An 18,156-nucleotide genomic window follows, 5' to 3' on the forward strand; every position below is an offset into this window, starting at 1 on the left:
GGAGCCTGCTTTGGATTCTGTGTCTCCCTCTCTCTGCCCCTCCCTGGCTCATGCTCTGTCTCTCTCTCTCTCTCTCTCTCTCTCTCTCTCTCTGTCTCAAAAATGAATAAATATTAAAAAAATTTTAAGGTTAATTACTGGGACTGTGGGTATGGATATTCTCATTATTCCATATTTATTGACAAATCACTCCCAAAGGCATTGTACCAATTAATGCTGCATGGAGGCACAAATTTACCAAACCTGGGCAGTCTTGGCAGTTAAACGTTTCCCCCTTCTAGTTTTTAAAGCCTTTATTTGTCTTTAGGACCTCAGATTAGCTAATATATACTACTGATGAGCAAAAGGGTAGAAGACCCCTCTGTGCATGCTTTTACATTGATTTGCTGAATTAAGTAATTTGTCTTTATTTGCATTTCAGAATATCAAGGGGTATTAAGGAAAAATATAAATTTCACCGAAATCAACAATTAGTCCTAGAAATCCTAGAGAAAAAAGGGGGTTACCAATGACTTGCTTTATCCCAATTTAATAAACTCTGTGGAGAATGCCTACGAGTGAAGTCACTTAGGAGGACAATGGGAGAACTGGAAGGCACGCTGTCTGAACTCGTGGCCACAGACACTTCAAGTCTCAAGACTGCTTGGTGGCAATATTTAGAAACAGTGACTAACGCCAAGGACAGCTTCCCAGTAAAAAGTTCTGTGGTTAAAGACTATGCAGAATTTTTCTTAGGTTGTCTAGCAATACTGAGATGCCTGTCATTTTCTTTTAATTTTTTTAAGTTTATTTATTTTTGAGAAAGAGAGTGGAGGATGGGGGGCAGAGGATCTGAAGCAGGCTCTGCACTGACAACAGATAGCCTGATGAGGGGCTCAAACCCATGAACTGTGAGGTCCTGACCTGAGCTGAAGTTGGAGGCTCAGCTGATTGAGCCATCCAGGCACCCCTGTTTTTTTAATTTTTAGATAAAACAAGTTTTGTTATAAAGTAATGTACCGTATTTTAAGGGTAAACCATATCGATTCAGTATTTTTTTTAAAATTTTTAATGTTTATTTATTTTTGACAGAGAAAGAGAGAGATGGAGCATGACCAGGGGAGGGGCAGAGAGAGAGGGAGACACAGAATCTGAAACAGGCTCCAGGCTCTGAGCGGTCAGCACAGAGCCCGACGCGGGGCTCAAACTCACGGACCGTGAGATCATGATCTGAGCCGAAGTCGGACGCTCAACTGACTGAGCCACCCAGGTGCCCCTTGATTCAGTATTTTTATACAGTATGAAATGATCACCTCAGTAAGTCTAGTTACCATCTATCCTCCCACAAAATTCTTACATTATTAACTATATTCCCCTTGCTTTACATTACATTCTCAATTATTTATTTTATAGCTGGAAGTTTGAACCTCTTACCTTCACCTGTTTCGCCTGCCCTCCCAACTCCCTTCCCCTCTGCCAACCACCAGTTTGTTTCAGGTATCTATGAACATGTTTCTGTTTTGTTTGTTTGTTTGTTTTAGATTCTATGTATAAGTCAAATAATATGGCATTTGTCTTTCTCTTATTTCACTTTGCATAACACCCTCTGGGTCCATTCTTGTTCTTGTAAATGTCAAGATCTCATCATTTTTTTGATGGCTGAGTAATACTACATTGTGTATGTGTGTGTGTGTACAAGCACATCTTCATATCCATTCATCTATCAATGGACACACACATTTAGGTCTTAAATCCATATTGAGTTTATTCTTGTGTGTAGTATAAGAAAGCTGTCTAGTTTCATCCTTTTGCATGTGTTTTTCCAGTTTTCCCAACACCATTTATTAAAGGGACAGTTTTTGCCCCATTGTATATTTTCATTTCCTTTATCATAAGTTAACAGACCACTAAGTATGGGGTTGTTTCTATGCTCTATATTCTGTTCGGTTGATCTATGTTTGTATTTGCACCATCATCATATTGCTTTGATTGCTGTAATTTTTTACTGTAGTTTGAAATCAGGGAGAGTGATACCTCCAACTTTGTTCTTGCTCTAGACAGCTTTGGCTCTTCGGGGTCTTGTGCGATTCCATATGAATTTCATGATTATTCTAGTTCTGTAAAAAAAATGCCTTTGTTTTTTGATAGAGATTGCATTGAATCTGTAGATTGCATTTTATATTCACCTGATCCATGAACATGGACTATTTCACCATTTATTTGTGTCTTTTTCAATGTCTTTAATTAATGTCTTAGAGTTATCAATGTACAGGTCTTCTACCTATTAGTTAAACTTATTCCTAGGTATTTTACTCTTTTTGATGTGGTTGTAAATGGGGTGGTTCTCTTATTTCTCCTTTTGATAGCTCTTAGTGTATAGAAACCACAGATTTCTGTATATTAATTTCAAATCCTACAATTCTGAATTCATTTTTCTAAAAGTTTTTTGGTAGAGTCTTTAGGGTTTCTATGTGTAGTATCATGTCAGCTGTAAATAGTGACAGTTTTACTTTTCTAAGTGGATGCATTGTATTTCTTGCCCCATTGCTGGGACTATGACTTCCAATACTATGTAGACTAAAACTGGTGAGAGTGCATCCTTGTCTTGTTGCTGGTGTTACAGGAAAAGCTTTCAGCTTTTGACTACTGATTGTAATGTTAGTGCTGGGCTTGTCATTATATGGCTTTTATTATGTTGAGGTATATTCCCTCTATACTCACTCTGTTGAGAGTTTTATCATAAATAGACGGTGAATTTTGTCACATGCCTTGTCTGCATCTATTGAGATGATTGTATGATTTTTATCTTCCTTTTTTATTAATGTAGTATATCATATTGACTGATTTGCAGATGGTGAATCATCTTTGCATACCTGAAATAAATCCCACTTGGTCATGATGTATTATACTTTTATTATTCTTGAAAACAGGCTATTAATATTGCATTGAGTATCTTACATCTATGTTCATCAGGGTTATTGATTGGCCTGTAGTTTTTTTCTTTATGTAGTGTCTTTGTCTGGTTTTGGTATCTGGGTAATGCTGACCTTTTATAATGAGTTTGGAAATGTTCTTATCTTTTTAATTATTTGGAATAATTTGAGGAGGGTAGGTACGAACTCTTCTTGAAATGTTTGCAGAATTCACCTATGAAGCTGTCTGGTCCTAGATTTTCTTGTTGGGAATTTTTTTTTTATTACTGATTCAATTTTATTATTAGTAAAAAAAAAAACACATAAAATTATATTTATAGAAATTTTTCCATTTCTTCTGGGTTGTCTAATTTTCTGATGTCTAATGTTTATAATATTTTCTTATCCATCGTATTTCTGTGGTATAGATTATAAATTCTAATTTTATTTATTTCCTTGGTGAGTCTAGCTAAAGGTTTGTTGATTTTGTTTATCTTTACAAAGAACAAGCTCTTAGTTTCTAAAATTTGACTCCTTTAGTGTTTATTTCATGTATTTCTGCTCTGATCTTTATTACTTTCTTTTTTTCTACTAACATAAGGGTTTAGTCTTTTTTATTTCCTTTATGGTAAAGTTAGATTTTTTTTGTTCTGTTTTTACTTATTTTTTTTTCTTGTTTCATAAAGTACCCTGCACTGCTATGAAATTCCTTCTTACAACTGCTTTTACTGCATCCCAAAGATTCTGGCACATTGTGTTTCCATTTTCATTTGTCTCAAGGTAGTTTTTGATTTCCTTTCTGTTTTTCCCATGTGTGCATTGGCTGTTAAATAACATGTTGAATCTCCATATTTCTTTACTATTTTCTTCTTGTAGTAAATTTCTGGTTTCAGACCATCATAATCAGAAAAGATAGGTGATTTGATTTCAATCTTCTTAAATTTATTGCGACTTGTTTTGTGGCCTACCATGTGATCTATCTTGGAGAATGTTTCATGTGCACTTGATAAGAGTATTTATTCTGAAGGTTTTGAATGGAATGTTCTGTCTAAAGTTCATCTGGTCTAATGTGTGTGTGTTTTGATTACAAATTGAATTTTTCTTCCGCCGGGCCTTCAGGAGACTGGGTGGCCAGACAGCAGGGCAGGACACTATACCCTGTAGCTCAGCCTGTGTTCACTGGTCCCAAGGGTGGGTGCAGGTCCTTAAAGGCACACAAAAAGAAACTTTCAGGTCCCCAGAATGCTGTCTAGCGGGGCACTAGGTTGGCTTTTGGGGCGTGGTCTTGAGGCTCAGCTGCTCCAGGAAAGCCATTTTGAAACCACCTCCTAAACCTGTCAAACCAGGGCAAGTTAAAGTATTCAGAGCCCTTAATACATTAGAACCATGAACTCCAGATGAACTGTGCTTTGAGGAAGGTGATATTACCTACCTTACTGACGTGGTACCAATTGGTGGAAAGGCACCTCCAAAGGCAGGACTAGGCTCATCCCAGGCAACTATGTGGCCAAGCTCACAGAATCCATTGACAGTCCACTGTATAAAATTGCAAAAAAGAGGCAACTTGAGCTGTTTGAAAGAGTGTTTGGACAACTGGGTTGGTGTCAATGGCTTAGACAAAGCTGGAAGCACTGCCCTATACTGGGCATGCCACAGGGGGCACAAAGATAACAGGGGGAATGCTGTTTCCTCGACCAAACATTGAACTGAACCAACAGAACAAGTTGGGAGACACAGCTTTGCAGGCTGCTACCTGGAAGGGTTTTGCAGATAATGTCCAGTTGCTTCTGGAAAAAGTACAAGAACAGACTTAAGAAACCATGAGAAAAAGCATGTCCTGGATGTGACTCCTAATGCTGCCTGTGCATGTCTCCTAAAAATGAAACAGGGAACAGATACTGTTCAAATATTAAGCAATGCCAAGGAGTATCTTGATGATGAAGTCTCGGATTTATTCCCTTCTGGAGATTTGAGATCTAAAACTTTTGTTGCTTTTCCATTCTAAAACCTTTATCCTTGCCAGAAGGGTGCTAATAACTGTTTTTTTTTTAAGTCTATATGAACATGGAAGTATTGCACGTGTTTGAGTACAATGTGTAAAAGTGTAGGTTCTTACTGTCAGTTTGCCAATAAGTGACTGGATACTTTGCTGCGTAAAGTACATTTTTATTCACCAGAGTAGAACAAGAAGAGATTATTTCTATTTAACAAGCTAAAGGAATTTTAAGAACTTTTTTCTTAAAATAAGAATGGTTGCTTTAGTTTTTTGTTTGTTTGTTTGTTTGTTTTTTAGGTAAGTTCTTTACCTTAAGGATTGAAATTTTTGGGTTGGATTTTTCAAAGGGGGAAATACTAGTTATAACTTAATGAACCAAAAAACGTTACAGAAAATCATCAGCTGCTCTAACAAAAATAAACACTTTAAGAGACTGTAAAAAATTGAATTTTTTTCACATTGGGAGATTTTTATTAACTTAGATTGACATTGTTAATTTTGTCTGCCAAGTCCTTGCTGAATGTATCTTTGTTTGCTGCAGACCTACAGGTTTTTATCAATAACCTGGGATTATGAAGACTTATAGTTATCAGTGATTTGTAATGATTAAAACAACATTAAAATAACAAGTTACTTCACTGAAATACTGAAAAGAATATCCTGGGGAGTGTTTGAAAGCTCTGTTTCTAAATAGTAATTGATATATTTAGATAGGTATTTGGTATTGAAGATAAGTACTCACATAAAACATTGTTAACACATTGCTCTACTAATGAGGCTAGTTATTAACTAGTATATTTCCAACACTAAAGGATAAAGCTTTATATTCATATTTATTTTATTCATAGAACTCTTACCAATGAAGAATGTTGTAGCCAACAATAAAGCGGCATATTGTGAGTGATATTCTGTAGAAGTGAAAACGAAGCCTGCAGTGGAAGAAACTAGAAAAGTGTACTACGTATCCTTTCTACAAACCCACTCTGAACAGAATTAAATGCAGGCCAAATGCTTTTAAAAACTTTTGTGTCTTGCTGGCCATTGCAGTATCCACACACTAAAGATAAAAGGAATAATAATAATACAGAACAGTGTTTTAAATGACTGTAGCTCATTTAAATCCTTCAGCCATCCACTGGGTTGTCAGATCACATTGGCAACTAAAACTTGACATTCTCCTGGGCTTGCTTCATTAAGGTCCCTATTTCAGAAAACTTTACAACCATTTTAGCAGCTTCATCCAAGTCATCACAAGCAAGAATTTTAAGTCCATTGTCTGTTATCAGTGCCTTAGCATCATCAACTCTTCTACATTGTAACTGTACTACAATAGATATTTTAATTTCTAAGTCATGTACAGCGATAACTATACCCTGTGCAATAACATCATGTCATATGATTCCTCCAAAAATGCTGACCAGAATAGCCAGGACCTGTTTATCTGAAGTGATAAGCTTAAATGCCTCTGTTACTTGATGGACTGTGGCATCACCACCAACATCAAGAAGGTTTTCTGGAGTCCTCCATGAAGTTTTATTCCAGCCCTTGTGGCCAGCCAATCCAGCACCATTTACTAGACAGCCTATATTTCCACCTGGGCCAATGTAGTTGAGATCCACCTCAGTGAATCTCTGTCCCTTTGATTTTCCTGGGTCTCATTCAGTAAGTCAAAGATTTTTGTCTGGCGATAAGCTGAATTAGAATCAAAATTGATCTTTGCATCCATGCACAGCACAGCTCCATCTGAATCCTCTACCACTGGATTTATTTCTTCCGTGGTTGCATCATATTTCCGGAAAGGGTTATAAAGCTTGATCACATTTTCTGCCACAGAATTCACCATATTAGGTGGAAATCCCATCTTGTGTTTGGGCCAGACAGCCTTTTCCTTTTTGATGCCTTCTAAATTAATAGGTTCTTCAACTGTGGCCTTAGTCTCAGTAGCAACGTCATCAGTGTTGACACCACCTTGCGAACTTCCTGTTAATACAGGACCTTGAAATGACCTTTCCATTGTTATTGCAAAGTAGTATTCTTTGCAATATCTTTCTAGCATATCTTTGCTCACCAACCAAATACTTGATTGCATATTCTCCCCTTTTTTGCTGTTTTCTTGGTAAACAACTCCTCCCCAGTCCCTTCTGAGGAAACGTTTTTTGCTTCTTGTGGAGAGAAAACTGTCTCCACTCCCCCTTTGAAGCCACTCTCAAATGTTTCTCTTCCTCTACCACCAACTAAAACATGTGCCTTTTTCATAAAATCTTTTGAATCTAATTTTTTGGCAATTGCATAAACTCCATCTGGTGATTTTGCCACATGTCCTTTGGGAATAGAGACACCAGCTTCTTGTATCCGTATCCATGTGTCGATGCAGTGAGAGATTCCTTTGTTGTTGCTGGTGTATATGGAGTCCATGGTTGTTGAACAATCCAGAACTTCTCAGAGCCTGGGCAGCAGCCTATGACACCAACCAGGACCTAGAAATTGAAGTTTTTTAATGAAGTTTTTTAATTCAGGTATAGCTAACTTAAGGTGTTATATTAGTTTCAGGCATACAATATAGTGATTCAACAATTCAATACATTATGCAGTGCTCATCATGATAAGTATACTCTACTCCTTCACCTACTTCCCCCATTTCCCTCCCTCCACCCCTCTGCTAACCATCAGTTTGTTCTCTGTAGTTAAGAGTTGGTTTCTTGGTTTATCTCTTTTTCTCTCTCTCTTTTCCTTTGCTCGTTTGTTTTGTTTTTCAATTCCATGTATGAGTGAAATCATATGGTATTTGTCTCTCTCTGACTTACGTCACTTAGCATTATACCTTTTAACTCTACCCATGTTGTTACAAATGGCAAGATTTCATTCTTTTTTATGCCTGAATAATATTCCATTGTGTATATGTACCACATCATCTTTATCCATTCATTTATCAAAGGCTGCTTCCATAATTTGGCTATTGTAAATAATGCTGCAATATACAGGGGTGCATTATCCCTTTGAGTCAGTGTTTTTGTATTTTGGGGGTAAATACCCAGTAGTATGATTACCAGATTGTGTGGTAATTCTATTTTTAATTTTTGAGGAACCCCCACACTGTTTTCCAGAGTGGCTGCACCAGTTTGCATTTCCACCAATAGTGCATAAGGCTTCCTTTTTCTCCACATCCTTGCCAACACTTGTTTTTTCTTGGGTTTTTTATTATAGTCATTCAGACAGGTGTGAGGTGATATCTCACTATAGTTTTGATTTGTTTTTCCCTGATAATGAGTGACTTTTTTCCCTGATAATGAGCATTTTTTCATGTGTCTGCTGGCCATCTGTGTGTCTTTGGAGAAATATCCGTTCATGTCTTCTGTCCAGTTTTTAGTTGGATTGTTTTTGTGGTGTTCAGTTGTATAAGTTCTTAATATATTTTGGATATTAACCCTTTATCAGATATGTCATTTGCAAATATGTTCTCTGGCTCAGTAGGTTGTCTTTTAGTTGTGTTGACGGTTTCCTTTGACATGCACAAGTTTTCATTTTGATGTAGTCCTATAGTTTATCTTTGTTTTTGCTTCTCTTGCCTCAGGAGACATATCTAGAAAAATGTTACTGTGACCAGTATCAGAGAAATTACTGCCTGTGCTCTCTTCTAGGATTTTTATGGTCTCAGATCACACATTTAGGTCTTCAATCCATTTGAGTTTATTTTTATTTATATGGTGTGAGAAAGTGGTCCAGTTCCATTCTTTTGCGTGTTACTGTCCAGTTTTCCAAACACCATTTGTTAAAGAGACTTTTTCCCATTGCGTAATCTTTCCTTTTTTTGTTGAAGATTAATTGACCATATAATCGTAGGTTTATTCTGTTCCATGGATCCATATGTCTATTTTTGTGCCAATGCTATAGTGTTTTGATATCTTCAAATCTGGGATGGTGATACATCCAATTTTGTTCTTTTTCAAGATCGCTTTGGCTTTTTGGGGTCTTTTGTGGTTTCATACACATTTTAGAATAATTTGTTCTAAGTCTGTGAAAAATGCTATTGGTATTTTGATAGGGATTGCATTAAATATGTAGATTGCTCTGAGTAGTGTGGACATTATAACAATATTTGTTCTTCTGATCCATGAGCATGAAATGTCTTTCATTTCTTCATGTTGTCTTCAATTTCTTTCATCAATTTTCAGAGTACAGGTCTTTTGCCTCTTTGATTACTTTATCCCTAGGTATTTTATTCTTTTTGGTGCAATTGTAAATGAGATTTTTTTCTTCATTTTATTTCATGCTGCTTCATTATCCGTGTATACAAATGCAATTGATTTCTGTACATTGATTTTGTATCCTAGGACCTTACTGAATTCATGTATCACCTCTAGTAGTTTTTTGGTGGAGTCTTTCAGGTTTCCTAGATATACTTTATGTCATTATCGTGAAAGTTTTACTTCTTCCTTATTCGGATGCTATAATTTCTTTTTGTTGTCTGACTGCTGTGGCTAGGACTTCCAGTACTATGTTGAATAAAAGCAGTGAAAATGGACATGCTTGTCTTGTTTCTGACCTTAGGGAAAGAGCTGAGTTTTTCATCATTGCATATGGTGTTAGCTGTGAGTTTTTCATACATGCTTTTTATTATGTTGAGTATGCTTCCTTTACACCTACTTTTTTGAGTTTTTTTTATCATGAATAAATATTATACTTTGTCAAGTGCTTTTTCTGCATCTATTGAAAGGATCATATCCTTTCCCTTGTTGATGTGATGTATTACATTGATTGACTTGCAAATATTGAACTATCCTAGCATCCCAGGAATAAATCCTACCTGATTGTGATAAATGATTTTTTTAATGTACTTTTAGATATTGTTTGCTGCTATTTGTTGAGGCTTTTTGCATCTATGTTCATCAGAGATATTGGCCTGTGATTCTTTTTTTGTGTTTTTCTGGTTTTGGTATGAGTGTAATGCTGGCCTCATAGAATGAATTTGGAAGATTTCTTTCCTCTTCTATTTTTTTTGATTACTGATTCAATTTTATTTCTGGTAATCAGTTTGTTCAAATTTTCTATTTCTTCCTGATTCGGTTTTGGGAGGTTATGTGTTTCTAGGAATTTATCCATTTCTTCTAAATTGTCCAATTGGTTGGCATATTTTTTGTATAACATTCATAATCTTTGTATTTGTGGTGTCAGTTGTTAGTTCTTTTGATTTCTGATTTTACATCCTCTATTTTTTTCTTTTCTTTTCTTTCCTTTTTTTCTGATGAGTCTGGGCTAGTTTTAACAATATTGTTGATCTTTCAAAGAACCAGCTCCTGGTGTCATTGATCTCTTCTATTTTTTGTTTGTCTTTATTTGATTATTACTGCTCTAATCTTTATTATTTCCTTCCCTCTGCTGTTTGGGGTTTTTTCTTGTTCTTCTTTTTTCCAGCTCCTGTAGGTGTTAAGGTTGGGTTGTTTGAGATATTTCTTGCTTATTGATGTAGGCCTGTATTGTTATAATCTTTCCTCTTAGAATCACTTCTGCTGAATGTATCCATTCATCAGTTGATGGACATTTAGGCTCTTTCCATAATTTGGCTATTGTTGAGAGTGCTGCTATAAACATTGGGGTACAAGTGACCCTGTGCATCAGTACTCCTGTATCCCTTGGGTAAATTCCTAGCAGTGCTACTGCTGGGTCGTAGGGTAGGTCTATTTTTAATTTTTTGAGGAACCTCCACACTGTTTTCCAGAGTGGCTGCACCAGCTTGCATTCCCACCAACAGTGCAAGAGGGTTCCCGTTTCTCCACATCCTCGTCAGCATCTATAGTCTCCTGATTTGTTCATTTTGGCCACTCTGACTGGCGTGAGGTGATATCTGAGTGTGGTTTTGATTTGTATTTCCCTGATGAGGAGCGATGTTGAGCATCTTTTCATGTGCCTGTTGGCCATCTGGATGTATTCTTTATAGAAGTGTCTATTCATGTTTTCTGCCCATTTCTTCACTGGATTGTTTGTTTTTTTGGGTGTGGAGTTTGGTGAGCTCTTTATAGATTTTGGATACTAGCCCTTTGTCCAATATGTCATTTGCAAATACCTTTCCCATTCCGTTGGTTGCCTTTTAAAAGATTTTTCAGGAGTGCTGGCTTGAAGATGGCGGTGTAGGAGGACGCTGGGCTTACCGTGTCCTGCAGATCACTTAGAGTCCACCCACACCTGCCTGAATAACCAAGAAAACCACCAGAAGACTAGCAGAATGGATTCTCTAGAGCCAAGTGTAACCAAGAAGCCCACAGAAGAGGGTAGGAAGGGCAGAGAGGCGGTATGCGCCACAGGGACTGGCAGGAGGGAGCCAGGGTGGAGGGGCAGCCCGCTGGCAAAGCAGAACCCCTGAGTCTGGCTTGCAAAAGCAAAGGGGCCGGGCAGAGTGTGTTTGGACAGCAAGTGGGGCTTAACATCTAGAAGGTTATAAGTTAACAGCTCTGCTTGGAGAGCGGGAGGGCGGGAGGACAACGGGAGGGAGAGTTGTTGAGCCCCTGACAACAGAGTGCAGCTTGGTGGGGAACAAAGGCGCTCGCCAGCGCCATCTCCCTTGCCCATCCCCCAGCCAAAATCCCAAAGGGAATCAGTTCCTGTCAGGGAACTTGCTTGCAGCATGCAAACACCCAACGCTGTGCTTCTGTGGATCCATCCCTCCGGTCTCGGGTCTGACTCCCTCTCAGTGCCACAGGGCCCCTCCTGAAGCAGATCACCAAAGGAAAAGCAAGCTGAGCCTGCCCCTCCTGCCCCCGTGCACCTTGCCTATCCACCCCAGCTAATACGCCAGATCCCCAGCACCACAAGCCTGGCAGTGTGCAAGTAGCCCAGACAGGCCACGCCACCCCACAGTGAATCCCGTCCCTAGGAGAGGGTAAGAGAAGGTACACACCAGTCTGACTGTGGCCCCAGAGGTGGGCTGGGGGCAGACATCAGGTCTGACTGCGGCCCCGCCCACCAACACAAGTTATTCAAGAAAGCACAGGGGAAGTGCCCCACAATCCCGCACCACTCCAGGGACTATCCAAAATGACGAAATGGAAGAATTCCCCTCAAAAAAACCTCCAGGAAATAACGACAGCTAATGAACTGATCAAAAACGATTTAAACAATATAACAGAAAGTGAATTTAGAATAATAGTCATAAAATTAATCGCTGGGCTTGAAAACAGTACAAAGGACAGCAGAGAATCTATTGCTACAGAGATCAAGGGACTAAGGAACAGCCAGAAGGAGCTAAAAAATGCTGTTAATGATCTGCAAAATAAAGTGGAGATGACCACAGCTCGGATTGAAGACGCAGAGGAGAGAATAGGTGAACTAGAAGATAAAATTATGGAAAAAGAAGAAGCTGAGAAAAAGAGAGATAAAAAAATCCAGGAGTATGAGGGGAAAATTAGAGAACTAAGTGATGCATTAAAGAGAAATAATCTACGCATAATTGGTATTCTGGAGGAGGAAGAGAGAGTGAAAGGTGCTGAAGGTGTACTTGAAGAAATCATAGCTGAGAACTTCCCGGATCTGGGGAAGGAAAAAGGCATTGAAATCCAAGAGGCCCTTCAGACGTAACTTGAATCGATCTTCTGCACGACATATCATAGTGAAACTGGCAAAATACAAGGATAAAGAGAAAATTCTGAAAGCAGCTAGAGATAAACATTCTCTAACATATAAAGGGACACTTATAAGACTCGTGACCGATCTCTCTACTGAAACTTGGCAGGCCAGAAAGGAATGGAAGGAAATCTTCCATGTGATGAACACAAAAAATAAGCAGCCGAGAATCCTCTATCCAGCAAACCTGTCATTTAGAATAGAAGGAGAGATAAAGGTCTTCCCAAACAAACAAAAACTGAAGGAATTCATCACTACTAAACCAGCCCTACAAGAGATCCTAAGGGGGATCCTGTGAGACAAAGTACCAGAGACATCACTACAAGCATGAAACCTACAGACATCACAACGACTCCAAACCCATATCTTTCTATAATAACACTGAATGTAAATGGACTAAATGTGCCAACCAAAAGACATAGGCTATCAGAATGGATAAAAAAACAAGACCCATCTATTTGCTGTCTACAAGAGACTCATTTTAGACCTGAGGACACTTTCAGATTGAAAGTGAGGGGATGGAGAGCTATTTATCATGCTACTGGAAGTCAAAAGAAAGCTGGAGTAGCCATACTTAAATCAGACAAACTAGACTTTAAATTAAAGGCTGTAACAAGAGATGAAGAAGGGCATTATATAATAATTACAGGGTCTATCCATCAAGAAGAACTAACAATTATAAATATCGATGCACCGAATATGGGAGCCCCCAAATATATAAAACAATTACTCACAAACATAAGCAACCTTATTGACAAGAATGTGGTAATTGCAGGGGACTTTAATACCCCACTTACAACAATGGATAGATCGTCTAGACACATGGTCAATAAAGAAACAAGGGCCCTGAATGATACATTGGATCAGATGGACTTGACAGATATATTTAGAACTCTGCATCCCAAAGCAACAGAATATACTTTCTTCTCGAGTGCACATGGAACATTCTCCAAGATAGATCACATACTGGGTCACAAAACAGCCCTACATACGTATACGAGAATTGAGATCGTACCATGCATACTTTGGGACCACAGTGCTATGAAGCTTGAAATCAACCACAGGAAAAAGTCTGGAAAACCTCCAAAAGCATGGAGGTTAAAGAACACCCTACTAAAGAATGAATGGGTCAACCAGGCAATTAGAGAAGAAATTAAAAAATATATGGAAACAAACGAAAATGAAAATACAACAATCCAAACGCTTTGGGATGCAGCGAAGGCAGTCCTGGGAGGAAAATACATCGCAATCCAGGCCTATCTCAAGAAACAAGAAAAATCCCAAATACAAAATCTAACAGCACACCTGAAGGAAATAGAAGCAGAACAGCAAAGGCAGCCTAAACCCAGCAGAAGAAGAGAAATAATAAAGATCAGAGCAGAAATAAACAATATAGAATCTAAAAAACTGTAGAGCAGATCAACGAAACCAAGAGTTGGTTTTTTGAAAAAATAAACAAAATTGATAAACCTCTAGCCAGGCTTCTCAAAAAGAAAAGGGAGAGGACCTAAATAGATAAAATCATGAATGAAAATGGAATTATTACAACCAATCGCTCAGAAATACAAGCAATTATCAGGGAATACTATGAAAAATTATATGCCAACAAACTGGACAACCTGGAAGAAATGGACAAATTCCTAAACACCCACACACTTCCAAAACTCAAACAGGAAAAAATAGGAAGCTTGAACAGACCCATAACTAGTGAAGAAATTGAATCAGTTATCAAAATCTCCCAACAAATAAGAGTCCAGGACCAGATGGCTTCCCTGGGGAATTCTACTAGACATTTAAAGCAGAGATAATACCTATCCTTCTCAAGCTATTCCAAAAAATAGAAAGGGAAGGAAAACTTCCAGACTCATTCTATGAAGCCAGTATTATTTTGATTCCTAAACCAGACAGAGACCCAGCAAAAAAAGAGAACTACAGGCCAATATCCCTGATGAATATAGATGCAAAAATTCTCAATAAGATACTAGCAAATCGAATTCAACAGCTTATAAAAAGAATTATTCACCATGATCAAGTGGGATTCATTCCTGGGATGCAGGGCTGGTTCAACTTTTGCAAATCAATCAACGTGATACATCACATTAATAAAAGATAAGAACCATATGATCCTGTCAATCAATGCAGAAAAAGTATTTGACAAAATTCCGCATCCTTTCTTCATAAAAACCCTCGAGAAAGTCGGGATAGAAGGAACATACTTAAACATCATAAAAGCCATTTATGAAAAGCCCACAGCCAATACCGTCCTCAATGGGGAAAAACTGAGATCTTTCCCCCTGAGATCAGGAACACGACAGGGATGTCCACTCTCACTGCTGTTTTTTAACATAGTGTTGGAAGTTCTAGCATCAGCAATCAGACAACAAAAGGAAATCAAAGGCATCCAAATTGGCAAAGATGAAGTCAAGCTTTCACTTTTTGCAGATGACATGATATTATACATGGAAAATTGGATAGACTCCACCAAAAGTCTGCTAGAACTGATACATGAAGTCAGCAAAGTTGCAGGATACAAAATCAATGTACAGAAATCAGTTGCATTCTTATACACTAATAATGAAGCAACAGAAAGACAAATAAAGAAACCGATCCCATTCACAATTGCACCAAGAAGCATAAAATAACTAGGAATAACCCTAACCAAAGATGTAAAAGATCTGTATGCTGAAAACTATAGAAAGCTTATGAAGGAAATTGAAGAAGATATAAAGAAATGGAAAAACATTCTGTGCTCATGGGTTGGAAGAATAAATATTGTTAAAATGTCAATACTACCCAAAGCTATCTACACATTCAATGCAATCCCAATCAAAATTGCACCAGCATTCTTCTAGAAGCTAGAACAAGCCATCCTAAAATTGCTATGGAACCACAAAAGACCCTGAATAGCCAAAGTAATTTTGAAGAAGACCAAAGCAGGAGGCATCACAATCCCCAACTTTAGCCTCTACTACAAAGCTGTAATCATCAAGACAGCATAGTATTGGCACAAAAACAGACACATAGACCAATGGAATAGAATAGAAACCCCAGAACTAGACCCACAAAAGTATGGCCAACTAATCTTTGACAAAGCAGGAAAGAATATCCATTGGAAAAAAGACAGTCCCTTTAACAAATGGTGCTGGGAGAACTGGACAGCAACATGCAGAAGAATGAAACTAGACAACTTTCTTACACCATTCACAAAAATAAACTCAAAGTGGATAAAGGACCTGAATGTGAGACAGGAAACCATCAAAACACTAGAGGAGAAAGCAGGAAAAGACCTTTCTGACCTCAGCTGCAGCAATTTCTTACTTGACACATCCCCAAAGTCAAGGGAATTAAAAGCAAAAATGAAGTACTGGGACCTTATGAAGATAAAAAGCTTCTGCACAGCAAAGAAAACAACCAACAAAACTAAAAGACAAGCAACGGAATGGGGAAAAGATATTTGCAAATGACATATCGGACAAAGGGCTAGTATCCAAAATCTATAAAGAGCTCACCAAACTGCACACCCAAAAAACAAATAATCCAGTGAAAAAATGGGCAGAAAACATGAATAGACACTTCTCTAAAGAAGACATCCAGATGGCCAACAGGCACATGAAAAGGTGCTCAACATTGCTCCTCATCAAGGAAATACAAATCAAAACCACACTCAGATATCACCTCACGCCAGTCAGAGTGGCTAAAATGAACAAATCAGGAGACTATAGATGCTGGAGAGGATGTGGAGAAACAGGAACCCTCTTGGACTGTGGGTGGGAATGCAAACTGGTGCAGCTACTCTGGAAAACAGTATGGAGGTTCCTCAAAAAATTAAAAATAGACCTATCCTATGACCCAGCAGTAGCACTGCTAGGAATTTACCCAAGGGATACAGGAGTACTGACGCATGGGGGCACTTGTACCCCAATGTTTATAGCAGCACTCTCAACAATAGCCAAATTATGGAAAGAGCCTAAATGTCCATCAACTGATGAATGCATAAAGAAACTGTGGTTTATATACACAATGGAGTACTACATGGCAATGAGAAAGAATGAAATATGGCCCTTGGTAGCAACGTGGATGGAACTGGAGAGTGTGATGCTAAGTGAAATAAACCATACGGAGAAAGACAGATACCATATGTTTTCACTCTTATGTGGATCCTGAGAAACTTAACAGAAACCCATGGGGGAGGGGAAGGAGAAAAAAAAAGAGGTTAGAGTGGGAGAGAGCCAAAGCATAAGAGACTCTTAAAAACTGAGAACAAACTGAGGGTTGATGGGGGGTAGGAGGGCGGGGAGGGTAGGTGATGGGTATTGAAGAGGGCATCTTTTGGGATGAGCACTCGGTGTTGTATGGAAACCAATTTGACAATAAATTTCATATATTAAAAAAAATAAATAAAATAAAAGCTTTTTCATTTTTGTGTTTTCATTTTCACTTGTCTCTGTGAGTTTTTGGATTTCCTCTGATTTTTTGATTAACCCATTAGTTATTTAGTAGCATGTTATTTAACCTCTATGTATTTGTGTTCTTTCCAGGTTTTTTCTTGTGGCTGATTTCTAGTTTCATAGTGTTGAGATCAGAAAAGATGTATGGTATGACGTTAATCTTTTAAATTTGTTGTGACTTGTTTTGTGGCATATTATGTAATCTAGTCTGGAGAATGTTCCATGTGTACTTGAAAAGAACGTGTATTCTGCTTTGAGATGTAATATTTTGAATGTATTTGTTAAATCTATCCCATCCAATATGTCATTCAAAGCCACTGTTTCTTCTCCTCCGTTTTGGATTATCTATCCATTGATATAAGTGGGATTTTAAATCCCCTAGCATTAGTGTAGTACTCTTGAATGCTTCTGTTATTATCTTGAGCTGCCATATGTATTTGGGTGCTGTCATGATGGGTGCATAAATATTAATAATTTCTATATCTTCTTGTTAGATTGTCCTTTTTATGATGTAGTATCCTTCCTTGTTTCTTGTTATAGTCTTTATTATAAAGACAATATTTTGTCGCATATAAGTGTAAATACCTTTACTTTTAAATTCCATTTTCATGACAAGTGCTTTTCCATACCTTCACTCTGATTCTGCATGTGTTTTTAGGTCTGAAATGAGTTTCATGTAGGCAGCACTGGGTCATTCATTTTTATCCATTTCATCACCCTATGTCTTTTGATTGCAGTATTTAGTACATTTACATTCAAAGCAATTTTTGATAATTATGTACTTACTCCCACTGTGTTACTTTTTTTTCTTTTCTTTTTTTTTTTTTAAATGTTTATTTATTTTTGAGAGAGTGAGAGAGAATGTGAGTAGGGGAGGGGCAGAGAGAGGGAGACACAGAATCTGAAGCAGGCTCCAGGCTCTGAGCTATCAGTATAGAGCCTGATGCGGGGCTCGAATCCACAAACTGCCAGATCATGACCTGAGCCAAAGTTGGACACTCAACAGACTGAGCCACCCAAGCACCCCTATGTTACTTATTTTTTAAATGGCTGAGAGAATTCACCAATTTATTTTTTTTAATTTTATTTTATTTATTTATTTATTTATTTATTTTTTTAATATATGAAATTTACTGTCAAATTGGTTTCCATACAACACCCAGTGCTCATCCCAAAAGGTGCCCTCCTCAATACCCATCACCCACCC

At 37.8% G+C, this 18,156-nt stretch overlaps 2 pseudogenes; one reads left to right on the top strand and one right to left on the bottom strand.

The window, feature by feature from the left end:
- Positions 1-578: 578 nt before the first annotated feature.
- On the top strand, positions 579-4,896 carry LOC125922523 (osteoclast-stimulating factor 1-like; annotated as a pseudogene).
- A 1,139-nt stretch (positions 4,897-6,035) lies between these two features.
- LOC125922524 (succinate--CoA ligase [ADP-forming] subunit beta, mitochondrial-like) lies at positions 6,036-9,493 on the bottom strand (annotated as a pseudogene).
- Between the last annotated feature and the right edge of the window lie 8,663 nt (positions 9,494-18,156).

The sequence above is a fragment of the Panthera uncia genome, chromosome B1 (assembly GCF_023721935.1).
Source record: "Panthera uncia isolate 11264 chromosome B1, Puncia_PCG_1.0, whole genome shotgun sequence".
Classification (NCBI taxonomy): Eukaryota; Metazoa; Chordata; class Mammalia; order Carnivora; family Felidae; genus Panthera; species Panthera uncia.